Source organism: Neovison vison, chromosome 11, assembly GCF_020171115.1.
Source record: "Neovison vison isolate M4711 chromosome 11, ASM_NN_V1, whole genome shotgun sequence".
Classification (NCBI taxonomy): Eukaryota; Metazoa; Chordata; class Mammalia; order Carnivora; family Mustelidae; genus Neogale; species Neogale vison.
This window is the reverse complement of record NC_058101.1, coordinates 161,331,463-161,359,226: the sequence shown is the minus strand read 5'-3', so window position 1 is coordinate 161,359,226 and position 27,764 is coordinate 161,331,463. Positions and strand designations below refer to the sequence as shown.

The following is a 27,764-nucleotide window of genomic DNA, read 5'->3' as shown; positions in this document are numbered from 1 at the left end:
CTCTGCCTATGAGGGCTCAGGAGGAAGTGAGAACTCCTTCCCTGTTGTGGAAAAGTCCATATTGTCTTGGAGAATACACAAATCACCATAACTAAATTGTTGGTAGAAATTTTGGATATTAAAGGTGCTACCAGTACGGATTCCGAAGTAAATGAGGAACACATTTTTGGAAACAGGAGAAAAAAGAATCTTTGGCATAAAGCAGCCAAAACAACAGAGTTGTGTCCTACAGTTTTGTGGGAAGCAGAACTGTTAAACAATGAATGCAGGTATTTACCTGCGATTCCCAACCAAGATGTTGAAGGCATAGCCTTCTGTGAAGCAAGAACTTTTAAGAAAAATGAAGAGGACTTGATTTGGGAAATTCTCAGGTTATCTAGACAGCAAAAGATGTTAAAACTAGGAGATTTACTATCAGGGAAGCTGTGCTTTGGAGAAAAAGCAAAGAGTGTGACTGGGCAAACTTTAGTTAGTGTCTAGGATCACGGTTTAAAGTATTCAGTCATACAGATGACTCTTTGAAGAGATTACGTGTGTGACTCAGCCTTCTCCACAGAAGCCAGGAATAGAGAAAAGATAACCGGGAGAAGCCTGTGGAAGGGTCTAATGGAGTCAAACAGATCCCCATGACATACACAGGACGCAGGAGGCCCGCAAGGTTTCTGAGAATGTCACACCAGCGGAAGCACCACCAGCTTGACCTAAGAAGACAAAATGAAAGAGGGCTGTAGAAGTCCCCAAATTCTATGGACAGGAAGTAGGTAAAACTATTCAGCTGCAAACACATGCTACCCTTCATGAAATAAGGGATGGCTCAGAAAACAGAACCTTGGGTCCAAAGCGTAGAGTCTCAGGCCACAGGATGTTATTTACAGGTCTTGAAAACTAATGGTGTTTGCCCTGCTGGATTACAAGATGGTCTAGGACTAGTGATGCTTTTTTCCATCCTTTTCCTTCCTTTTTGAATGGGAACGTCTCTACCTGGCAGCCTATGATGGTCCCACCATTGAATTTTAGGAACAGATAACTTGTTTTCTAGTTTTACAAATCCATAGGTAGAGAGGAAATTTGCATCAGAATCGATCCTATCCAGAGTTCCATCTGTATTTGACTTAGATAATATTTGAGATTTTTGAGTTGATGACACCTAGATGAAATTGTGGACTTAGAATTGATGCTGTATAGGATTGAGACTTTTAGGTATGTTGCGATGGCGGTACATGTATTTTTTTTTTTTTAAGAGTGCATGCACACACCCATGTGCAGTGGGGGAGGGACAGAGGGAGAGAATCTTAAGCATGTTCCATGCTAGACAGGGCTCTATCTCATGACTCTGAGATCATGACCTATGCCGAAATCAAGAGCCAGATGCCTAACTGACTGAGCCACCCAGACACCCTGGATTACATGTATTTTACATATTGGATGAATGTGGATCTCTGGGAGCCAGAGTATGGACTGTGGTAGGTTGAAGAATGGTCTCCAAATATATGCAGGTTCTAATTGCTCAACCTGTGAATATCACCTTACAGCGGCAAAGGGATTTTGTAGTTGTGACTGAGTATCTTGAGATAGGGAAATTATCCTGGATTATCTTGGTGGGCACTAAATGTAATCACAGTTGTTTTTAGAAGAGGAGGGAGATATGACTACAGAAGACAAAGTAGGAGATGTGAGGACAGAAGCAACAGGTTGGAGCAATGAGAGAAAGAAGAAACTTAGGCAGCCTGCAGAAACTAGAAGAGGTTCAGATTTCCCCTGAAGCCTCCAGAAAGAACTAGCCCTGCTGATACCTTGACTTTAACCCTATGAAACTGATCTTAGATGTCTGCTTCCAGAATTTAAAAGAATAAATTTTGTAGGTTTTTTTTTTCAAAGATTTATTTTTTTATTTTAGAGAGCAAGCATGAGCGGGGCCAGAGGGGAAGGGTGGCAGAGACAGAGGGAATCTCAAGCAGACTCCCTACTAAGCATGGAGCCCCGTGTGGGGCTCAGTCTTACAATCCATGAGATCATGACCTGAACCAAAACCAAGAGCTGGACACTTAACTGACTGAGCCACCTAGGTGACTCAATTTTGTGTTTTAAACCATAAAGTTCATGGTAATTTGTTACAGCAGCAATGGGAAACACAGGGTCCAACCTTAGAACTTCTGCACTCTTTGTTCCTCTTCAAAGACTCTTCCTCCAGATTTTCATCAAATTCCTTCATCATATTCAAATATTTCCTCATACTTCCTATTCTTAGTGAAGCCCACCTTCACCTCTCTGTTGGACATTGCAAACTGCTCTCTGCCTCCCTGTTAGGCATTCTCCACCTCTTCCCTCTACTTTCTCACAGTATTTATAACTTAACACACTAGATAATTCATTTATTATGTTTATTGTTTATTACCTATTTTCATATGCCAGAATTTAAACTCCACAATGACAGGAGTCTTCCCTTTTTTCATTAATGTATTCCAAGTACCCAAGACAGTGCCTGGGCATAGTAGGTACCCCATAAATATTTGTGAAGTGAATAAATAAAACCTCCTATCCAATTGCTTCATAGTTTCTCCTCAGTAGATCTCACTTCCAATTTCACAGGAGAAAATAGAAAGCTTCGGAGGAAGCACCATTCTTTGATCGTGACTATTCATGGTCTTCTCTCTTCTCTACCTTTTACAACAGAATAGGATGTTCCCCTCTCGTTCAAGGTAAATCCCTCCAGCAGTGTCCTGGTTCCTACCTACTCCCACCTACTTAGGAAAATGCAATATAAGTTATCCCCTTTCCTACATTATCATTCTTTACCTCTCCTTTTTCTTGGCTTTTCCCTATCAATATTTAAACATGTTCATGTCTATCCCAATCTAGAAACATCAGTTGTCTCTTGACCTTTGTCCCCTTCCTCTGTGGCTCCTTCACTGCCAGACATTTAGAGTTGTCATTATTGGAAGCTCTACTATTGTCATACTACCCATTTATTCCTCATCCCTCCATCTGGCTTTCACCCACCACCCTTCAATGAATCTGCTTCTGCGAAAGTAGAGGATGACCTCTTTCTAAATTCAAGAAACCCCCGTTTAGTCCTTATCTTAGATGAGCCCTTGGCAGCATTAGGCAATGACTGCCACGCCCTTTTGAAATAATCTTATCCTTTGCTGTTTTCAAGAGCTACTCTTCGGATTCACTCTGCTTCTCTGTACTTTTGCAGTTGTTTTTTTTTTTTTTTTCCCCCTCCTTTTTAATAGACTTTTTTTTTAGAGCAGTTTTAGATTCACAACAAAATTAAGCAGAAGGGACAGAGAGTTCCTCTTTATCCCCTACCCCCACACATGGCTAGCCCTTCCCCCATTATCCATGTCCCTCACCAGCATGGCATATTTGTTATAATCCATGACCCTACATTAACACATTATCGTCCAAAGTCCAGATAATTTATATTCGAGTTCACTCCTGATATTGTGCCTTCTATGGGTTTGGACAAATGTGTAATGGCATGTATCCACCATTATAGTATCATAGAGAATAGTTTCATTGTCCTAAACATCTGCGGTCAGCCTAGTCATTTCCTCCTCCCCCAAATCCTGGCAACTGTGGATCTTTTTCTGGCTCTTTATTTTGTGCTGTGCAGTTAGAATCACACAGTGTGTATGTAGCCCTTTCAGACTGGCTTCTTCTTAATATTGTTTCCTCCATGTTTTTCCATGGCTTGATAGCTCTTTTTTCTTCTTCTAATAATAATAATAATTATTATTATTATTATTATTATTATTTTAGCATTGAGTACTATTCCATAGTCTGGATGTACCACAGTGTACGTGTCCATCTACCTACTGAAGAACATCTTGGTTGCTTCCAAGTGTTGATAATCACAAATAAAGCTGCTATACTTATCTTCGTACAAGTTCTTTTGTGGACATAAATTTTCAACTGCTTTGGATATATACCAAAGAGCACAATTGCTGCTGGCTCACAGTAAGACTATGCTGATAAGAGTATGTTTAGTTTTATAAGGAACCTCCAAACTGTCTTCCGAAGTAGCTATTCCATTTTGCGCTTCCGCTAGCAGTGAATGAGAGCTCTGTTGCCATTACATTCTCACCAACATTTGATACTTCAGTTACCTTTTTAGAGTCTTCTTTTTTCCTGCTCCTAAAAGTTGTTGTCTCCCAGAGATTTGTTCTAGACTAGCTTTTCTTTTCATATCATACATTCTTTGAAACACACAGGCTTCAATGACCATCTCTAATCCAATTATTCCCAAATGCCTTATTTTATAAGATGTGTGCCAGCTGCTATTATAGGGGCTGTTGCTAGAATAGTGAAGAAGATGGACACATCTTCTGTGTGGAAGACAGAACTTAAATGTCTTCTGTGGAAGAGAGAACTTAAGAAAAAATTTAAAAGCAGGGTGCTTGGGTGGCTCAGTTAGTTAAGCATTTGCCTTCAGCTCAGGTTGTGATCTTGGGGTCTTGGGATTGAGTCCTATGTCTGGCTTCCTGCTCTATGAGGAGTCTGCTTCTCTCTCTCCTCCCTGCTCACGCTCTCTCACTATCTCTGTCTCTGTTTCTTTCAAATAAATGAATAAAATCTTTAAAAGAATTAAATGGTAGGATGATTTAGAATAATAGAATTACTTTTTTTTATTTGAAAGTCAGAGATTACAAGTAGGCAGAGAGACAGGCAGAGGGAGAGGAAGGGAAGCAGGCTCCCTGCTGAGCAGAGAGCTCGATGCAGGACTCGATCCCAGGACCCTGGGATCATGACCTGAGCCAAAGGCAGAGGCTTTAACCCACTCAGTCACCCAGGCGTCCTAGAATTACTTTTAAAACTAAATCAGGGTAACAGTAGACGAGGTAACTAGGAAAGTGTAGGGTGGGAAGGCTACTTTGAATAGAATGTCAGAGAAGACCTCTTTGAGGAGCTGGCCTTTGAGTGGAAGAGGACCGTGACCCTGTGGGCCAGGTAAGCACAGACTTGGGCACAGAATTTAGGGAGGCACCAAAATCTCAATAATCAAAATAAATACTATTTTAAGGAAATATTTTTTTAAAAGCAAAACTAATGTGTAAAACATAAGGAACAAGATATCAAAACTTTAAATAAATGAGGATCAGTAAGGTGAAGCTAATCATAAATTGTTTTAAGATTATCACTTGGTCAGGAATGTTATCAAATATGGCAATTCTCTCAATTGAAAATAAGATCATCTAGGAAGAAATTTTGAACATATTCTTGGTGAGTTTGCTTCTGTTGAAACCAATAAATTCTGGTTTGGGTATAAATAAAATGTTTAAACTTAAAATAATGTGAGTTTTAATATACTTTTAAAGTTATTGATATTTTTTCAACTACTTTAATGTTCTGGAAAAATATTAATCAGTCAAAAAATACATAAAAACATCGAGAGGGGAGCATATTTCCCCTCTGGTCTCAGACTTCTGTATGGCTCTGGACAGCCCTGGAGCTGAGGCCTGAATGACATGGGGAAGTATGGGGGAAAAAATGTGGGATCCGATCATGTGTAGACCAGAGAAAGAAGTGTGGATGTTTTTCCCAGTTGCCTTAGGGGGTCGTAGAAAGGTTTTGTTATAATTTTTTTATTGTGATGTAGTTGACATTTAATATTATTATGTTAGTTTCAGGTACACAACAGAATGCAATATTTATAAATATTGTGAAATGATCATCACCACAGTAAGTCTAGTTCACATCCATCACCACACAGCATCACACATCATTTCTTTTTCTTGTGATGGGAACTTTTAAGATATACTTTCTTAGTAACTTTTAAATATGCAACAGAGTGTTGTTAACCACAGTCATTATGCTGTACATTTGCATCTCATGACTTCTTTATCTTATAACTAGAGGTTTGTACCTTTTGACACCCTTCATCCATTTCGCCCTCTCCTCCTCCCCACGCCCTGTTTCTGGCAGCCACCAATCTCTTCTCTGTATCTGTGAATTCAATTTGTTTGTTTAGATTCTATATATGAGTGAGATCATACAGTATTTTGTCTTTTTCTGTCTGACTTATCTCACTCAGCATAATAGCATCAAGTTCCATCCATGTTGTTAGAAATGGTAGGACTTTCTTCTTTTTTGTAGCTGAGTGATATTCCATTTTTACCTATATACCACATTTTCTTTATCTGTAGATCCCATGGAGGACACTTAGGTTACTTTCCTGTCTTGGCCGTTGTGAATAATGCTGCAATGAACATGGCAGTGCAGATCTTTCTGACTCAGTGTTGTTGTTTTCTTTAGATGAATATGCAGAAGTAGAATTTTGGTATTTCTATTTTTAATTTTTTGAGAAACCTCCACACTATTTTCTGTAATGGTTGCACCAATTTACATTTGGCTCACAACTTGGTGGCAATTTTGGTAATAGCATTTACCTGTCCACAAATGAGCTCCATGAGGACAGAGAATGTATCTTTTTCGATATATATCCCAAGCACACTGGCTGAGTCTCTCTATATTTTCCATTTCAAATTCTGATGGGAGAGAAAGGTTGCTTATTACCTTGTAGGTAGATTGTTTTATGCCCAACCTCACTGGTCGGGATCAGTCTATAGATTGGCCGACCTTGGATCAGGTGCCCATTTCTGGTACAATTAAGGCTATCCCTTGCTCAAGAAACGCATGCCATCACTTGAGGACTATGGGTGCTTAAGTCTCCTTATAAATGGCCAGTGATCTTGTTAAGCATTCTGACTGACATATCTGGTATCTATAATAGCTTTGGAAGAGGGAACCGAACTCAGTTAGCTCACCTTCTCTTTATTTCATAACATTTGTTCTTACCAAAAGAGAGTATGTATTTGGATCAGGTTATTACCATTCAGTTGAGAGTACTTTCACTGAGCAGGGTTTACCCGCCAGTCCTCAGAGGTGGCTGGCCTTCCTCAAGCCGAGCGGATGGGTGGCCTGATGTTTGTATTGATAATCTGGTTCCTTGTGGCCCATGTGTGTTTCCTTAACTGGAAGCACACATAAAAGAGTGAGACAACACAAGAAGAGGAAGAAACCTTCTTGGAGCTTACTAAGCTTTCTGGAACTCTCTGGTCTGCTTATTTATCAGGCATCATGGGAAAATGAGGGTTCTGCATCAGTGAGTCTTCCAGACAACTGTATATTCCATTTTAAATGACAACCTAGACAGAAATTCAAGGCATCTTATGAGAATATTTCTAAAAAGCATTTGATACTTTCTTTTTTCATCAACTAAGAACTTTGAGTGTTATTTAACTTTTTCAGTGATGCTTTGATGACTTGATTATGATTATGTACATCAGTCATTGTGTCAAGCCCTCAGGGCCCGTTGAGTTGTGAAGAGCTCTTTGCTCCAGCACTAAATGGTCTCAGCCTGCTGATTTTTATTAGTTTTGTGTATGCTTTTAAGCATTATCCAATATCTTTTCTAGACTCTGGTCTTAGCCTAACGTCTTTTCCCTGCTCCGTCCTACTCTCTTCAGATGTGCTGTTCTGAATTTATTGTTGGCTGAGAATCCAGGAAACCAAGACTGGGATGGGTGACTGTCGAGTGTTGGTAATTATTGGATAGAGGAATTCTCTTACCCGTAAGAATTATGACTTTTCTGCTGGGGTGCATGTCTTCCTTCCTTCCTCACTTACTTTCACATCATGTCTCAGATTCCTGTGGCCTGTGTGTTAACTATGTGCTGTTCTTAGAAGTTCTAACTGAAAATCATAGAGTCAAAATCTAGGTTTGAAAAAAAATCATTTTTTTTTCCCGTTTTTAAAATTGTGGTAAACTACACCTAACATAAAATTCACTATCTTAACCATTTGTAAGTGTATAATTCAGTGGTAAAAACCACATTCACATTGTTGTGCCATTGTGGCCACCATCTGTCTGTATAACTCCTTTCACTTTCTAAATCTCAAACTCTGTCCCCTTAAACGTTGACTCCCACGGGCTCCTTCCCCAAGTGCTTGGCAACTGCCATTCTACTTTCTGGGCTTTTTTTTGCTTCTTTCCCTCTCTCCCATCCTCCCTCCTTCTTTTCTTCTTCTTTCTCTCTTTCTTCCTTTTTCTGTGTCCTTAGATTTGAAAAGATCTTTTATCATAATCTGGTTGCACCTTCCATCCACATATTTCAGGTTCTCTCTAGAACATGCTCTGACCTTTGTCTGTTATTCAATAATCTTTATCATGGCTTGTTTCCTCATATGTTAAAGAAAGTAAGGTAAAAGGTTGACATTGTAAGTTTTCAGGAAATGGTGATGGTAATAGAAATAATGAAAATAATCATACCTTCCTTGCCCAGAGACAATAGTCTGAAAGCTGTGTAAAATGCAAAAGATGTGTGGTTTTGGACAGAGATTTCTAGTGATGTAGACAGAAGGCTTATTTGAGAAGGCTGACACCGAGGCATGGGAGAAAGATGGGAGTCACTTTGAGGCTCTTTAGTAGAGAGACAGGCCCAGGGATGGAAAGAAGCCCAGGAGCAGAATGGCCATGGGCTGATGCAGGAAGATGAATGGGCCTAGTCAGCTTCTTCTGTGTAATGACCCCCTCCTTTCTCTGTTCCCCTTCTCAGGCTGGGATAAAAAGGAGCCAATCAGGCGGTTGTGTGGGATTCAGTGGCTGAGTAAGCAAGCCCCCCCCCCCCCCCCCGCCAAGCTTGGCTACAGTGTCCTGGAGAACTTCCTATCTGTGAAGAGGAAGGCTTGGGAGGAAAACTGACCTGTTGTCCAGATTCTGATAAGAGAACAGAATTAAAGTCATATTTCAAAGAACCCAAGGGAGCTCGGGTGGGGGCAAAGACTGTTACGAATGATGAGCAGAATTTTGTAGACCCAGCAGATATTTACCAGCTGTATCTTTAAAGAAGGATTAATCTTGGTCTTCCCCAATGTTCCTCTGCCCGGCCTTACACACTTAAAGAGAGAGACCATATACCTTCTCTAGAATATATTCTTGGAATAGTAGACCAGGAGAATTAAGACAAAATAGCCCAAGTTAAATCAGACATGTAGTTATAAAATCATAGGCCTCGAGTGTAAAGGGCTTTGAAGGTTTTCTAATTAACTAGATGCTAACCCATGCATTTCAAATTTAACAGTAAAGATGATAGACTGTCTCTTTTTGAGCATTTCTAGCAGCAGGGAATTCAGAACATCCTTAGGTAGCCTGGGCTGGCCTAGGACAGTGTCAGAGATTGTTGTAAGAAATCTGATTTTCTGGACTTTTCATCTCTTGATGCTTTCTTTGTCTGGGAGAATAACTCCAGTCCTTTATATGCCAGACCTAAAATCTGTGGGCAACTCTTATGGTCTTTTCAGAGCTGAACACCCCAAGTTTTCAATGTTTGTTTTATTCACTTGGTGTCAAGCCTCTTAACTCTGCTAGCCATTCTTCTCCAAGGAGGTTTTGATTAGATAGTGTTTCTCCAGGTAGTACCCAGCGTGGTCTACTCAGCACAGAGAAGAGCAAGAGGTTCTCTTCGTTTATGACAGATTGGTAACTTCTGAGAGCACATCTTAGGATCACATCAGTTTTGGAGTTCATAATCAGTTGCATACAAGCTGCTGGTCTCCTCTGGGCTTGTCTTACTGAATTTTAGAATGCAACCAGCTCTAATCACCCATTGTATGTTACAGGGGTCATAGTCCCAAAGTGTTAAGGAGCCAAGAAGGGCTGGCTTCTAGATGACATCAGAGAGCAAACAGAACTGGACAGAGGATAGTGTAACTCCACACAGAGAGCCCAGGCTCTGTGTGTGTCACTGAGGACAGAAGCCTCCTCAATTTCATCACAAGGCAAATTATAAGATTGGTGAGTTTCTTACCAGGAAGGGGAGTAAAGTACTAGGAGCTCTAAGTAGAAGTTGACTCTTGGAAACTTTTTATTGGTGAGTAGGGCATGAAGACAAGGGATTGAGGAGGCATTCTGAAGGTCAGTTCTTAACAAGAGCCAGGGGATGACTTTAAAGTGTCGTGATGTTATTCTGACAGCAAAACAAAGCAGTCAAGAGACTGGAAAGCAAATTGGTTTGGGTGGTCTGATTATGGAAAATGGTGGAAGCTGGAAATAAGGATGGTAACAGGAATAATTAAAATAGTCGCTCAGGCACAGTTTTCCTGTCTTTATCCTACCTGGTCTATCAAGGAGCTGAAGGGGGCTGTTTGTCAACATGGATTAGGGCAGATTTTCACACAGAAAATTTATTAAAGTTGACCTATTTTCTCAGACTGAGAAAATTTGGGGCCTGAAATCTGTTATCTCTCCCTCCTAGTTTCCTGTCATCTACTGATTTAATAAGCATATCACCACTGTCCTCATCTAAGTCATGCAAATGTTTAACAGAGCATGCACGCCAAGGACAAATAGTTCTGTGGCATGATCTAGAAGCCTCCCTTTGGGTTGACAGCCATCTATTAATCACAAATTTTTGAGAATAGCCATCCAAGTGCTTACTAATCTATCCAATGGTACCAGCATTTAGCTCACATCTCTAAATCTTGTCCAAAGGAGCTAATGAGAGACCCCGTCAAATACCTTACAGTTTAGTACGTGTTTTTGCAATTCTCTGTGCCAAAAGAAGAATGGAAGGTAAACTGGCATGATTTATTCTCAGTGACCCCATTCTGACTTTTGGTGATCACTGCTTTCCTTTCGAAGTGCGTCCACATACCATCTCCCTTAAAACCCACTTTGAAATTATTCTAGAGCCATCAAGCCTTTTGGTCTTCAGCTTATGAAGCGTTTTTCCTACCTTTTCTGGAAAACTGGGGATATATTGAGTCCTCTCCAGTCAACTGACACTCCTCTCATTCTCCATGGGTGTTCAGAAGATATCTGAGGCGTTTCAGCTTTAACTGCTTCTACACGATGCTGGTGGCATAATTTGTGTAGACTTAAACTCACGGAGGGCAATGAGGTGTGTTATAATAACCAACTTCGGTTTATCTCTTACAATGTTTGCATTCTCTTTTATCACACGAAGATTGATCTCCCTAGGATGAAATAGGAAGAAAAATATGAACAGAAGCCAAGTAGTTTTATTTCTATCCATGATTAATTAACAAGAACTTCTGCCCCAAACATGAAGACCTCCTTATTCTTCTTGCCTCTGACATATCCTTTAAAAGCTGTTTTTATCATTTTATCATTTTTATCATTTACCATGGACATTTATCAGCACTAAAACCCAGAAAAGTGCTTATACCGTTTTTAAGGGTGTCTGGCTTCATGTTTTTGAAAAAAATTGTGAAAATGTCTTCCACCCAATCACTGTGAGACCCAGCTGCTGTCAGCTGATTTGGGAGGTCCAAAAGATCCTGCCCCCTATGTAGAAGAAATACAGTTTTACTACAACTACTGCCATCATTTGCTCAAGCTGATGTAGGTGGGTGTCTGTTCTTTATCAGAACCCAAGCAGCCTAACCAGAACCAGTAGCAACCATTCATCCATCCAGTGGCGTTTCAGAGAGCTGTGTGCCAGGGCCCCCTGAAACTCTCTAAGACTAAAATCCCTCCCTTCTTGTTTTGGCATTTTTCCTCTTAAAAAATCCCACAATTCAGCGTTGGACTGTCCTTAACATTTCCATTATCAGATAATGTCACCTGATGTCCATTTTACGTATTTGCTCTATCCAGTCTAGGGGTCCTATGTCCTTTCATATGAGCTTCTAATATTCTGTATCTGTGCTGTCCCAACTGGTAGCCTCTAGCTTCGTGTAGTCAGACAGTACTGATATAGAACATTCCCGTGATCCTAGAGTTCTGTTAGACTGCACTGCTGTAGCTGTTCTTTGAGCCCTTTGGAATTTTCAAGCCAGAAAGGCGGGCGCATTAGACAAACACAGAACTGGCACTTGCCAGAGTCCTTACAGGCCATCAGAATTGCATTTATGGGAAGGCTTTATTGCAGTGGGCTCCTGAGACTGTCACTTTTAAGGTAGTCCATGTGCTTGGTTTGGACATTCCTTTAGTGGTAAGTGATTATAATGAGCATCAGCTCCTTGGGTTCCCCCAAGGAACCACGGTTTGCATATCAGTGTGAGCAAATATTCCCCAGATCCCATTGGTGGTCATTGTCATTTACCATGCCTAACAAAATGTTGGCACCTGCAGACACTCAGAAAGTTTGCCTGAAGGAACAAATGAATTAAGAGAGGTTTCTTTAGTCCCTGAAAAGCCCAAGAAAAGCACCTTGGGATTAGGAAGAAAGAAAGGAAGGAAGGAAGATCCCACCATCTTTGAATTTCTCTCCTCTATCTTTGTCTCTCTCCTTCTGTGCCATGGGAGCCGCAGAAGCGGACTGGAATGAGGTTACAGAGGAAATACAGAGAAGGAAGGAAGAAGATGAGAAGGAGAAGGAAAGGAGTATCACAGCAGAGGGAGAGAGTCACAGCATTTTAAACCTCGAAAGGACTGCAGAGTCCAGTTGGCCTAAGTCCTCACATCACCCATGAAATATGAGCATTTCATTTGGCGTTTAATACAAATCTGCTGAAAAAAAATGAAGCAGTGAGGTCGAAAGACCTAGGTTAAGTGACTTGTCTAGAGTTACAAAGCTAGTGAGTGTGAGAGCAAGGGCTAGAAGCCAGCCCACCTATCCAGTGATTTCCCACCATCACAGGGTGGCTAAGGGAGGGGTGAGAAGAGAGGGCGCGGGCAAGGGGGGGCGTTGGGTGAGATGAGCGGCGACCTGAGGGGAAGGAGAAAAGGTAAATGTGTCTGTCAGCTGTCAGGTTCCCTTGTGACTTTATTCGAAGCAGAAATAGGTTCCATGGTTGCTTCATCTACTCGATCTGACCTTCACGGTTTCTCCATCCCGACAGAGACTTCTAGTTGGCAGGAGACTCTCCTGGACTTCACTATGCCACAGTGGACTGCATGACCCCAGGCAAGACATTGCTTGACTAACTTACATGACCAGGTTGTATTTATTTGGTAACCACTGGTCCCTCATAAGTTTGGTGCAGATCCAAACTGATTTCTGAAGCAGCTCAGTGTTCCTAAGGCTTCACCTGCACTAGAATATAAAAACACACTGACGCAGAATTTGGCCAGGGTTTTGAGCAGAGCTCTCTAGCGAATTTGTCCCATTCCCTCCCCAACTGATCCTTCCAACAATCAAGCCCTAGAGCAGGTTTTTGAAAATGGTTCACATTTGCTTTACTCCACGTCTTGAGAAGACTCTCCGGGTCAAGAACTTGGGCGTTGGAGGAAGGAGCTGGAGGTCATACAGAGCTGGTTTCAAACGTAAGCTGTCATGGGGTTGTATTACCCTGCGGAGGGAACTTACTTTCTCCGACGCAATTTTGATAGGAAGAGGAACATGGGAGGGTGGCAGAGACTGTCATTAGCATGTGGGGCCACAGCACCTGGGAAGCATCACGTGACCAACATATGTTAATTACAAGGGTGGCTCAGGGTGCGGAACCCTGGGTTTGAATCCGCACACCCTGCCGTTGCAGCAGTGTGACCTGGGGACAAGCTGGTTGATTTCTTTCCAGCTCGGCTTTCTTATCTGTGTCACAGGATTACGAATTGAGATAACGCATGTAGCACGCTTAGCACAGAACCTGGCACATGACATAAACGTCGGCTCTCACTAGGATCTCCTAACACCCTGTGATTTCTTTATCTACACTGCATTGTCCTCAGGGGCACCAAGCAAGCCGGCTTAAAAATCCTTGGCCAAAAACATCTGCCAAGTGGCAGCATTCACACCACACTTGGCGATAAACGTCCTTACTCCAACCCAGCTTCAGCTGGGCTAAGTGAGGCCAGCATCAGGTTTTATGGGTCTGACGAAGATGTTTGAAATATTGTAGGAGACTGTCAAAGAATACTTAGACCCACTTCGAAAAGGGGCCGTTCTTAATTTTCATCTTTCCTGCAAGTCAGAAAGATATATACTCTCCAAATAAAGGCAGTTTCCTCGTCCTGAAGTTATGGCAGCTTTGGTCATACAATAAACAGCACCCTGTCATAAGGACTGCATAAAACATGGTCTGACAGTTCTTTAAAAGTAAAAAGAAACACGACTGCAGCCGATGACCTTTCCTCCAAGGGCACAGCTGTTTTGTGTGGTTGGAGGGACCCATGGTTTCATACTTAGGGGCTACGATATATGACTGGCTTTTCACAAAGTGTTTCCATGAGAAATTACAGTACGTTCTAAAGGGGAGTTCCAATTGTGCTGCCTCCGCGTTAGGCAGGAGCACTTCCCCTCCCCCCCCCTTGATGTTTTCCAAATGACATCGCGCTGAATACTCATGATTAGAGAAACTTCTTTAGTAGGTGAAGTATAAGGGGTCTTGAGAATACCGGGCATCTTTGATTTCCTGGGGGATTTTAATGATGGGCCTTTTTTAGGGTTATCACCTTGGAGGACTTCTGCATTTATGAGGAGTTACCCCCAGACCCAGTGCTTCTGTGGGTGAGGACTGGAAATCTCCGGGAAAAATGTAAAATAATAGCTTTGTTAGAGATGGTGGGTGATTTCCATTTTCTTGAAAAATGTTTCTTCTGTAAAATGTTATTTGTGCAATGCATTGAAATGAAATGAAAAAGTGATATCTAAAATTTCTAATTGTGCATGCGACATTTTTCTTCTTTTGTTTTCCAAGTTTTCACGTGTTTTATTTACTTCATAATGAAATTAACAAGAAGGGTTGCATCTCCATTTCATTTTTTGATCTCCCCATACGTATCGGTGGTTACTGAAACATTCCTGTTAAAGCACTGGATTCTCGCCCATCAACCTCCCATCCCCTCCAATCTCTATCCTCTAAATTAGAACACTAAGTCCCTTGAGATGGGAGTTTGGCAATCTTTCTGCAGAATGGGGTGGAGTATATGCCAATTACTGATGGCTGTTGTTCCAATATAAAAATGAGCTCTCCTTGCCTGGATCCCAAACCCTGCTACTGACCTGCCAACAGCAGGGCATTGAGTGCAAGTCCCAGTATGGTGGGAGATTTGTTCTGATTTATCTGTGCTCTCTCACCTCGTCCCCTGAGTCACCAAAGCTGGGCATATGCAAAATGCCGGGCTTGGTTTAGAAATACAAGTGGAGACCCTGGAACAGTTGACTTATTGGTAATTAGACCACACTGGTATTGAACTCATGACCTCAGTCTCATTAGAGCTGCGTTTGGGCCAACCGGAGTTGACCAGAAACAGATTCGAAACAGTGAGTGATAGAGGTCTTTGGTGCAGGGTCAAAGACCTACTTACACTACCCAATATCATAAGTGGGTTCTTAACTCTGCCATCTTAAAGGAGCAGCCACAGATGGAAATGGCCAGATGGATAGGTCACCTCGCTCTGCTTCATGGATGTGGCTTGTAGAGCCCTGCTAATCTGGCCAATTCCCTTTTTTCAACTGCATGCATCTCCTTGTAACTCAAGGGTTAACAAACAGAGAGACAAGTGTTTTAGCAGGACTCCGGGCTCCCTCCTTTCAGTTGCTAATGGCTGATAGTAACAAAAACAAGGGGATTAAAGCCCATTTCTTTAGGAATGATTTCCTTTGAAATGACACTCCTCTATTTAAAAATATCCATGGTTAATCATTATTTTCACTCTTTAGCTTTTTCAAGGAGCACTAAAAACTGGTGACTTGTCTTCATTTTGTACAGAAAAGGAATTCGTTTCCCAGTGGTGGGGCAGGGTAAATGGAAAAGGCAGGACAGAAGAATGATGACAGACACTCTGTGTGAAGTCGATGAAATGGAATAGAAAGAGACTCCAAATATAACAGAATGTTTTGTGATAACGCTGGCCTTTCACGTCAGTGGGAGGAGAATGGATTACCTGAGAATGACTAGCCATTAAATAAAGGTAAATTTCTGCTCGAGGCCACACCCAAAATAAAGATTTAAATGTGAAAAAAAAAACCCACAAAACTTTACAGTTCTAAGAAATAATGAAATAAATATTTTATAATCTTGGAAGGTTTTTCTAAGGGTTCCAGAAAGCACAAAAATCATAAAGAAAAATACAGAAGATAATTTGACTTCATAAACATTTATCATGAAAACTTATGTATACCAAATACTAAATAATATTAAAAAGCAAACAGGGAGACAATATTTTTGGTGCCTATGAAAGAGTTAATCACAAGATATTTATCAGTGGAAGATATAATAATAAAACATTTAGAAATCAACAGGAAAAAGAGGAACAAGTTAATACAAAGCAGACAAAAGAAATGAACATCACTTTACATAAGAAGAAATGTGAATAAATGGCCAGTGAACCCATAAAAAATATATTTAACTTCCTTGGCAAAAGTCAAGAATTGCACATTTTAAACAGCTGAAAGTTAATTTTTCTTCCAAAAAATTGGCAAAGATAAAAATAAAAATGCTGGCAGTGTTGCAGGGAAATTAGTGCTTGTTTTTATACCACTTGTGGCCATGTAAATTGCTATAACTTTTCTCAAGGGATATTTGGCAATATACAGAAGAAAAGCCTTACGATTTCACTGTGCTGTGACCCAGAAATTCTACTAGTGAGAATCAGTCTGAAAGGAAAAATCATGGATATGTGCAAAGATTTTGCTTTTAGAATGTTGATCAAAGCCTCTTTATAATAAAAAAAAATTGGACACAGCTAAAGTCCCCGACAATAGAGAATCAGTCAAATGTACCATGATGTATGGTGCACAATGGAACTTCATGTAACCTTATTATGTTGTAGAAAAAAAATATATCGCATGTCACTATTATCTTGCTCTGAAATATTCAGTGTTATCTTGTTCAAAGAACAAGTAGCTTTAAAATTTCAGTAGTAGAAAGTTATATGTTACATATGCATAGGAAAAGATAGTAGATTAATACATATCATAAATATTAAATTATTAAAATACTTTTCTCTGGACATAGGAATAATAGATAATTTAAAAATGTCTCCTTTTATCAGTTTTTTTGTTTGTTTGTTTGTTTTAGAGTGAACATGTGTTACTTGGAGAATAAAAGATAAAGCAATATATTGCTGGCACAATTTCATCCTAGAAATTAAATGGGATAATGTATAAGAAATTTCCTAACATAGGATTAGAAAGATAAGGGGACCTTGGTATTTAAGATTTGAATTTCAATCTAAAGAGTTATCACATAGTTCAAGAATTTACAGTATTCTATTAAAGACTGACTTCCCTAGTTCGTGGGTTGAATTACTCTGTTTCTTTTGCTTTCTATTTTAATGGTTCAAACATATCTCCATAAGCTATCAAGGAAGGAATAGACCAAAAAAAAAAAAAAATTCCAGCCCATCTTTTTTTTTAAATATTTTATTTATTTATGAGAGAAAGAGCACAAGGCAGAGGGAGAAGCAATCTTCCTGCTGAGCAGGGAGCCCAGTCTGGGTCTCCATCCCAGGACCTTGGGATCATGACATGAGCTGAAGACAGATGCTTCGCTGACTGAGCCACCCAAGCAGTCCTCTAGCCTGTCATTTTAAGATGATTTCTGTCATATTCATCTTCTCCACTATACTGTGAGGCATGCTGGACTGTGACCCTTTCTTTAAGGTGAGCTGAAGCAATGGGTCTTCCTCTACCAGCATTCTTGGCCTCCATCGCGGTTGCTGTATTATCTATCACACTATGCAAAAATAGAAATTATGTATATGCAACCAAAACATCAAAGAGAAGCCCAAAGCTTGTGACCTGTGGATAGATTCCAGAACCCCTGGGAGGTTTTGGATGACAGGAGGGAGAGGAGTGTTTGGCAGGTGAAGTGAGCGCTCAGGCGGTGGGAGGCACAGGGCTAGAGGATAACGTTGGAGTTGTTCTGGAACCTGCTCCTGGGTTCGCACCATGGATTCACATCTGGATCCGTGGGAAATAAAAGGACTACACAGGGGAATGGAAAAGAGTGCTCTGCATAAAGGATCCTTCTAAGATTTGACATATAACACAGCACTAATGTGGGATCATTTTGACAGACCTTGTCACTATGGGGTGTCGTGCGTGTGAGTGCGCGCGCGCATGGACATGCACGCTCCCAGGGTACATTAATCGTTCCTATAGGTGGGTATTGGGAATTAGAGTGAGGTTTTTCTTTATATCCGTGGAGTATGATGTTGCTACATTGTTGGCATCCAAAAGGACACAATGGCAGTTCTTCTAAAGGGGCAGATAAAGAGAATGGCAAAAAGAATACAGAGGTGAATGCCATATTGAAGCTATCAGGGTTCAGTTTTCTGTATTGTAAAATCCCGACAGAGGTCCCAAGACAGAATTTGGGGGAGCTTGTTAGGAAGTTGGGTATTCTGTTGGAGCAAGCAAGGTGGAAAAACTCAGCAAGATATGGATTGCAACTACTAATGTAACTTCCCTTTAAGCCCAGAGTTTAAGTGCCTTGGGACAGTGTGTCTGACATAGACAAGTGTTCATTCGTATGATTAATTCAGCTGGCTAGAGCTTGGTACTAATGAGACCAAGGCCAAGGCTATTGGTTCTATCCCCATAGGAGCCGTTAGTGTCTCGTGGCCCTGAAACTGAGGTGACACCCTTCACCCTTGCACACAGTGGGCACTTGGTGAGAGAGTATGATGTCTGAGTCCACTTTGAACACTTTTCCAATCCCAGTGCTTTCCCCTCTTAACACAATGCTGCCGCTCTGTATACACTTACAGTTGGGATTTTGTAACATGACAATCTAATCAATGATATTGTCTCCAGAGCCACATTGCTCTTGAAAAGCAGAGGCTGCCCAAATTAGAAATATCACAGGTTGCGAGGCTGCTAGTCACTTTGATGGTTCCAGGTTGCTGTACCAACTGGTTCTCATAGACAAATGAAGCTTGAAAGAAACCATACCCCGGTCACCACGCCACCGGAGAGTTTGAGATGTTGCCTAAAACAAACCTACATTCTTTCTCTGCCTTCCAAGAAGTCGTTGGCAATTTGTGTCTATGTACATTTGGAAAGGAGTCGAATTGGATGTTTTGCCTGGGCCCCCTAGATCCTCTGTCTTGATGTATCCCATCAGAAGCCTTTCATCCTGAGCTTTAATAACCCCACACCCTCTCAATCTCTCTATTTATCAGGCTTGTTTGAGTTGCAAGTAACTGAAACTCAAGTCAAACCATCTTTATTTATCAACTCACACACCAGGGAAGGATATCAGGTTTGTTCACAGAATTTAAAGAAGCTGTGCAGATCAGAGTTTTAGAAATTGGAACTGGGACACAACCCTAACCAGACACCTTTCTCTCTCTTTCTTTCTCCCTTTCTCTCTCTCTCTCTCTCTTTCTCCTTCCATCCTCCCTCCCTCCCTCCCTCGCTCCCTTCCTTCCTTTCTTTCTTTCTCATCTCTCTTTCTTTCTCCTCTTCTCATCTTGGCTTCTTTCTGAGAAAGATTCCCTCTGTTTGGTAGCCAGCATCCCCAAAGGCACATTCTCCTGGATTAGCAAACACAACCAAAATCTTTAAGGTAATCCAAGGGAAGGCTCTCCTATGTGCATTTCTTAGACCAAACATTGTTTGCTGAGGGGTTAAAGCACTAAGATTGACTGATTCTAGGTCATATGTCTGTTCCTTGAGCTTGTGTGTATCGTGTTGAGGGGTGGAGGAAACAGGGAAACTATGTAATAAATAAATAAATAAATAAACTGTGTAGATCTAAGAAAAACAGTTACTGCAGTTCTTAACCTTCCCTAAGACCTAACTGGTTGGGGACACCTGGGTGGCTCAGTGTGTTAAGCTGCTACCTTTGGCTTGGGTCATGATCCCAGAGTCCTGGGATCGAGTCCTGTGTCAGGCTCCTTGCTTGGCAGAGAGCCTGCTTCTTTCTCTGCCTCTGCCAGCTGCTCTGCCTGTTTGTGTGCATTCTCTCTCTCTCTCTCTCACACACACACACACACAAATAAATAAATAAATAAAATCTTAAAAAAAAAATACTTAACTGGTCAGTCTCACCTGCTTAGAGCTCAACAAAATGGTGGAATCTTGAAGGAACCCAGAGTAATATAGATGCAAATCAGAGAAGAAAAGAAGTCTCTTTTTGATAAATTTGGAATTTAATTTTTATATTGTTATAAGGACTATCATTTAGGCCCTTCTTTCATAGATGAGGAAAATAATTCACAGTTAATTGAAGTGAATTGCCCAAGCCAAATTGCCCAATTGGTGGATAACTGACAAAAAACCCCAAAGCTCCTTCATCCAGATTTATTGTTTTTTTTTTTTTTCTTCCTGTGTTGGCCTGCCTTCGACAGACTAGTCATCAAACTCATTCCTGACTTCAATGGTGGGAATTTCAAGGAGTAGATAAAGGTCAGCCTTGATGGTCTTTAAGTCCCATTGCTAGGGCACCAACCTTCTTTTCTTGCCTCTAGGTCAGTAGGCACATCTGCTTCTATAGGTAAATGGAATATGTAGGGTCAGCTGGCTGTGGACCTTAGACTCAGAGTCAATCCAGGCCTCCTCCTCTTCTTGGTCATGTGGACTTTCTGGGACAGAAGGAAAAGAAGGGAGAGATCAACATTCAAACCCAGTCTGCAGTTTCACTTATACCTAAGATGTAGATAGCCACCGAGAACATTGCTTCTATCCTAATAATGAGAAAAAGCTGGATGTTCAATAAAATCACAACTTTTTTTGAGCCTGTTAGAGAGGCATCCCAAACTGAATTCCACTGTTGGAATAAGCCTCTCCCGGGAGACATGGAGACATATGAAGAGGTAGCAGCCATAAACAACTGAAGATTTTTAGCAAATTCTTATAGAGTAAGTGTAGGGTGAGCTTACTTGTTCCTTGTTTGACCACTGACAGTGTGCTGGGCACTGAGCAGGGACTTCTCCAAAGTGGTCAGCCTGCTTTTGACCCTTTTCCTTCTACAGAACTGAAAGGTGGATATATTGGTTCTTGATTGTTGTGTTACAAATTACCCCTTAAATTACCCCTTTAAAAAGCTTAAAACACCCAACATTTATTCCCTCAGTTTCTGTGGGTCAGGAATCCTGGTGCAGCTTAGCAAGGGACTTCTGGCTCAGGTTCTCTCCTAAGGCTACAAGGGAGGCACGGATCACGGCTCTGATCACATCAAGGCATGCCTAGAGGAGGATCACCGAAGTTTAATCAGCCTGACTTTTGGCAGGGCTTAGGTCCCTCTTGGCAGCTGGTTAGAGCTCTGTGAGCTCTCCATAGGACAGCTCTCAATGTGGTAGCTGGGTCCCCTCTGAGCAAGTGGGTGAGAGAGTCAGAGAGGATACCCAAGAGGAAAGTACAGGCTTTCTGTCACTTAATCTCAGGGGTGACACTCCATCATTTATGCTGTCTTTTTTTCATTAGGAGTGAATCATTAGGTCCATCTAAAACTGAAGGGATGGGAATTATGCAGGAACATCTCAGGAGTCAGAGATCACTGGTGGCCATCTTGGTAGCTGTCTACCTCACAGCAGATGACTGTCTCTGGGGACCCTTAGCTAACTACTACACCCTTGGGGTAGGAGGTGGTAAGTGGGAGTAAAAGGCGTTACAATGCCAAGTTTTGAAAGGACTGGAGCTTTGATAGGAAGTTGGAGCCACAAGTATCAAGGATTTGAGACTTGATTGGGTTAGAATAGAAAGACACCAAGAATGAGAGAGGAAGGAAGGAAACAGACACGTGAGCCCTATGCTTTATGTTACATCATTAATTTCTCACACAAACCCACATAGAAGGTATTAGTCCCATTTTACAGATAAGGAAACTAAGGCCCAGAGAGATTAAGTATCTTTCTCAAGATTACAAAGGTATGGTTGCCCAACTCTGAAATCATTGGACTGTACACTTAACACTAGCTACAGTCTATGATATATAAATTGCATTTCAGTAAGCTACTAAAAAAAAAAAAAAAAAAAGACCACCCAGGTAGTATGTGGTGGAATGAGAATTTCAGACCTAATTGTTTTCAGCTCTGTGTTAGTCAGCTGAGGCTGTCATAAGAAAATGCCTCAGATCGGCTGGCTTCAAGAAACATTTCTTTTCCCACAGTCCTGGAGGTTAGCAGTCTGGGTTTCAGGTGTTGGCATGTTTGGTTTCTTCTGTGGCCTCTCTCCTCGGCTTGCAGACGGCTGGCTTCTCCCTGGGACACACTGTGTCTCCTCTTCTGTGTATACCCATCCCTGATGTGTCTTTGTTCAAATCCCCTCTTCTTACAAGGATCCAAGTGAGAGTGGATTAGGACCCACGCTTCTGGCCTCATTTTAACTTAATGACCTCCTTAAAAACTTTATCTCCAAATATGGTTATACCCTAAGTCAGGGGGTATTAGACCTTCAACATCTGAATCATAATTCATAGGGAGCAGGATGTAATTCAGCCCATAACAGACTCCAAAGCTTATGCTGTTTTTGTATACACTTTTTCAGACAATAGAAGTCTATCGTATTTGTTAATGAGATTGGCGGATAAACATTATTCTGGCTTTATTAGTGCAGTATTTGTTTTGTTCGCTTAAAACAGTATTGGGAAAATTCTAATTCATACAGATAAATATTTGCAAATGGTAACGGTTTTAAATTGGCTCATATTGCAATCTCTAGATACTCTTCGAATAAATTGATGCAAAGCCCAAAAGAGGAATAGTTGGATTTAAAACAAAAATTAAATTGAATTACTACCAATATTTAACATCTGTTAATATCATTTATCACAGAGGGAGAATTTAAATAAAAAGCATCCAGAAAGCAGAAAAATTGCTAAAACTATTTTTAATGTGATGTTATCACGAGTCTTGTCATCTCTTTACTTGTTACTGTACAACTCACGATGTCCTGGGAGAACACATCGTCTGAGCGGACTCAGGTGAGCCCGCGCCGTTGGAACCCGAGTAGCGTTGGAACCAATGCACACTAAAAGAACATGCATGTGCAATATTACACGAGGAGACATGCGTAGGCCTAGGTTTTTAAAATGTCCAGACACATGAGTTTACTTATTGCTGTCCTGATGTGTTAAAATTTGACATAGAAGACATTTGAGACTGCATTTTCCTTTTTTTAAAGATAAAAATAACTTGTTAAAGATACTTAAACTCGGGCACCTGGGTGGTTCAGTGGGTTAAGCATCTGCCTCTGGCTCAAGTCATGATCCTGGGGTCCTGGGATCCGGCCCCACGCAGGGCTCCCTGCTCAGTGAAGAGTCTGTTTCTCCCTCTCCCTCTCCCTCTCCTTCTGCCCCCTGCTTGTGCTCTCTCTTTCAAATGAATAAATAAAATCTTAAAAAAAAATAAGTAGAGATCCTGAATGAAACTTTTGTGGGACTCCGGTACAACTTAGAGTTCAGGAGTACACAGTTTGAGACTCTCTGCCTATATCCTAAAGCACTTCACGCCCACCCCCCACCCCCCCCACCTTAGGGCCACTGGTAACCGGCCTGGGTACTTGCCTGGCACAGACACCATGGGCAGCGGGGTCCAGTTTTGGTTTCGATAGACAAGACCCAGGCTGCTGGGCTTTGACCAGCTGGATTCAGAATGGGAGACCCACTGGGGAAACAGAGTAAGTGCTGGAAGGAAAAATTCCACGACTACGTGAACTAAAACACTCCATTTTGGGTTAACAAACCCATGGATTTAAAGAGCTACTCAAGAATCCCTACTATCTGCTCTCCAGATCAACCACAAACCTTAGCATTCCTCAGGAAGAATCGAATGTCACTTAAAATTGCCTTTTTGTCTGCTTCCTCCCTCAATTAGGGAAGCCTTTGTAGAGCTGAGACCAAATGAGTCCATAAAAAGGGCTTATTTACCATTTGGCACTCAGATGAAGCCAGAGTCTCTCACTCTTTCCCTGGTTCCCATTTATTCCCCCTCCCCAGACCCTTCTCTCCTGTCTTTTAAGCCAATTAATGGAAGGGCAGATTTTGTTCAAGTGCCACAGAAGTTGCTCCTTTTTGAGTATTGAGTTTTTCAGTCAACAGGGAGAGGCCAGTCAAGATCCTTTATGTCAAAGACAAACAAAGGCAGCTAATGAGGTGGGGTTGGGGGGGTGAAGGAGAAAGGACATTCTGGAAGCTTTAGTAATTCTTTGGAGGAGACAACGTGATTTCATGTAGACTGAATTTATGGACTGAATCATTTCGGTGACAACCTTGCTACCACACAGTTCTTATCCACTGGATGGCAACAGAGAGCCGTGTTCTGGAATAGCTTCACCTTTTACCTTGCTGAAGTTGAAAATCTTCTCCGTTTATCGAATGGCATCATACCAAGAATTTCGCTTAAGAAATGTCTGATTCTTGGCCATTTAGACCCTCCCTTCCCACCCTCCGCCCCTTAGCCACATTTGTTCTGTTCATTACTATACTGGGTATGTACGGTCACTCATGTATTCACCTCTGGGAGACATGGCCAAACATTTTCCTCTTTCTCTTTTACACAAGAGGTTTTGTTCTTTGAAAATTCCTTTTTTTTTTTTTTTTTTTGGTCGTTTGTTTCCAATTGAGAAGAGCTAAGTAGCCAGCCTTGCTGGGTATGAAATTGTTTGCCACCCACCCTCAGATAACAATTTGACCCCTGTCCAACTCTAGGATCAGGGTCTCCCTCCTTGGGAACATGGTTCCCTCACGGGGTGTTGTGGGAGGTGTGGGAGAAGAGCGCGAGGCTCAAATGTCTTCCTGCTCATGCAAGAGAAAGCTCGAGTTAAAAAGTGCATATACCAAGGACTGTGGGTGTTGATGCTATCCTGGGATTTAATTCATGATTTTGTTCTAAAATCAGAAAAATCGCTGATTGGGAGCTGCGACAAAATGGGGACAGAGGAAAAAAGGGGGCTTCGTGCTGTGGCCACATGGCAAATCTGAAATAGGAAGCCCGTCGGTTCTGTGTGTGATGGGTAAGTCGAGGTGCCTCTGGCTTGCCTATCATTTAGAAAGGAGAGAAGGGAAAAGAGAAAGAAGGGAAAGAAGAAAGAAGGAGAACGTCTGAGTGGAAGAATGATGGAATATCCTCTTGACGTAGCGCGCCTGCTGATGCTTTGACCAGGCTGGAGCCCCCAGAGCCTTCCGCTCCCTGCCTCTCTGCCCAGGTTGTTTGTGGGGCACACCAAGAGCCAGGTTCTGACCACTGGGAGGTCAAGGTGGCCAGTTTGGCTGGGGGAATCCAAACGGCTGATGGCTGTGCACTTGGAGCTCTGAGTGGGAAGACAAAAATGCCCCAAAGCAGCGTCTGCTTAGCTGGGAACTGAGCTGGATGGTGCAAGTTCCTTTGGATCCTGAAACCACTGTGTAGAGTGTCAGCTACTCTAGGGTCCTTTTAGCCTGGAGCGCTGAGGGAAGGGTCTCTGCCAGCAGGAGGACAGCTGGCCTAGAAGGCATACGTGAACAAGAGAGAGGGAGAAAGGAGAATGTGGGGGTGCAGATATTCAGGAAACTCCTCAGTGGAGAGGCCCAGATTCTTCAAGGCAGGGACTTCTCCGGGGACATTTGGTTGAATCAAATTGAATATAATCTCATATCGGGATCAAATAACACTACTTCGTATTTATATAACCTTACAGAACAAAACGAAAGTGTGTTCTTGGCTAAGAGCATATTGAAAGACTAAAGAGGGAACTCTTGAGAGATGACAGAATTTGGTCTTGCTTTGGAATTAAGTAAGAAATCATTTTTCTATTTAAAGGCCAACGAAACCCATTTATTGTGTTTGAAGCATTTTAGATTTTCTGAATGCTTTGGTGACCAAAGTTTCTTCCTTTCGTGATGAGCAGCACCAAGGTCAGGGGATGACAGAAACTGTGTTTCTCAGACCATGTGATGTTCCTGACTTGATCACTGAATTGTTTTTCTTCCCCTCAATCCTCAGGAAAAATACTACATATTTGTTCAAGACTTAATGTGTTTTGAAGCCTAGTTGTACCCTGTACGCCCTGCTCTGCTCCATACAGCAGCTGTGAGATACAGAAGGGCCCTACTGGTGGTCCTAATTCACTAGATACAGGTGTTTGGCCCAGAAACAATTGAGAAGTTGATGCGTGGTCTCCAGGAAGATGCTAGAAAGAGTAGGGCAGAAGTCAGGTCTCCTGTGTCCCAACCTCATGTTTTACCTTATAGCATGACATTTTCATTTTTATATATTTTACAAGATGTTAGTTATGTTTATGTTCATAAGATGCTCTATGGCGTACATCTTATTTATTTTGCTTTTTAGCTTTGTAGTTATTAACTTTCTATACTTACTGTAACATAACAGTGGAAAATGTGACAGTGGAAAGATTGTCATGAGGTCAGCAGTGAAAACCGTAGATTCTTCTTCCTGATTCTTCTTCCTTCTGGAGCAAGCCCCCTAATATAGGCGGTCCTGGCCAATACTGACCACTTTCCTCCCACTGTGACCATTGTCTGGTTTCTCTTAGACACGACTTTTGTGCATCGTAAAATGACTCTACAGTAAACGAAATGAATTTCTGTTTAAGCCAAAGGAATCTGATTGTTCCAAGTCAGAAGTTTTTATCCGATGATTAGAAGGGGGAATACTTTTTAAAGGTGAATCCACATCAGGTGTTATTATCCTGAAGAATTCTTGGAGTATGTCTTGATAATTTTCAATGTAATGAGTTTGGGAAATCTCTGAAGCCATAGATCTACATTGGCAGGAGGAAAGATGGTTTCAAAACGTGTCTTTGAGCTAGCCACTTTTTGGTTGCTCTCCTTGTTCTAAATCACCCAGATACCCAGTGGGATTTAGAACTGGCCCTAATGGAACTTCTCGCAACAAGACTTCATTAGACTAACCCTCATTTAATCTTCTCCTGTAAGATATTCCTAACGCCGGGTCCCTTGGCAAACGCCCTGAAGAAGTTTCATTTCAATAATATTGCTTCATATTTATATAACCTCTATATCTAAGGAGCTTAAAAACACTTATGGCCCATGCTTCATTACTTAGTTTAACCAAAAAGAAAGTCAACCCATTTCACGTTAACAAATTTAAGCTCTCCCTTTGGAGAGAGGTAATAATCATGATGCTTTGTCTGTGTGACACATTTGTCTTCCACGAAGCTCAAATTGATTTGAACAACTGAACTCCTGGAGAAAATGAAGAACAGATAAGGCAAGCGCTTAGTTTAACATAACCCAGCAAAATGGGGACAGAGTGTGAATCACTCAACAAAACTTCTGACTCTCCTGTCACTCCTCCATTAACACTGGTCACAAGTATGGTGACAGTAAACTTCTAAAGAAATTTAAAATGTTAATTTAAAATTTTAAAGAAATTCCTTTTGCTGTTCCCTGTTGCAAATCTGTGTAGTCTAATTTTTTTTCTTTAGTGAAAAGTCTCTAAATCATGCCTCTGTTTCTGGGTGTGAGGCTGTGTTCTTTATCTTTGTGTCCTGGTTAGCCCTCCTCAGGTTCGCAGAGATGGTGCAGAACGTTCCGGATGGCAAAGTCCTAATTAACCCGGGACTTCAAGGTGAGCATTTTAGTTCTTCGAGTCAAGTAGTTAAGTGAATGTTGCATAGTAAACCCTTTTTATTTCAGTGCTTGTTATATGTCCCTCTAAAGTCTGGAGCCACCGGCTGTCTCTGTCTTTGATGATTCAGGCCCTGGGTGTTCTCTGTCCACACTGCGGCTCTTCGCTGTCAGACCTGCTAGGATATCAAACGTGAGAAGTGGGAACGGCCGTGTTCTGATCTCTGGACGCATCCTGGAGAACCACGGTGTGTTTGACCGTTATTTGCCCCTTGACCCTCTTCTCTCGTCCCGGGGTCCAGTTCTTCCGGAGGCTTGGGCGAATAACTCCTGAATTCAACATGGGTTTGCCACAGAAATGGTACACAGGATGTGGG

At 41.6% G+C, this 27,764-nt stretch overlaps 1 long non-coding RNA gene across 2 annotated transcripts in view; it reads left to right on the top strand.

Moving 5' to 3' along the window:
- The window catches only part of LOC122889744, a 48,887-nt gene extending 21,532 nt beyond the window's left edge, over positions 1–27,355 (top strand). For both annotated transcript variants that reach the window (XR_006380960.1, XR_006380959.1), the window contains exon 4: positions 27,317–27,355. This is a non-coding gene — a long non-coding RNA (uncharacterized LOC122889744). The remainder of the gene's footprint in view (positions 1–27,316) is intronic.
- The last annotated feature ends 409 nt before the right edge of the window (positions 27,356–27,764 follow it).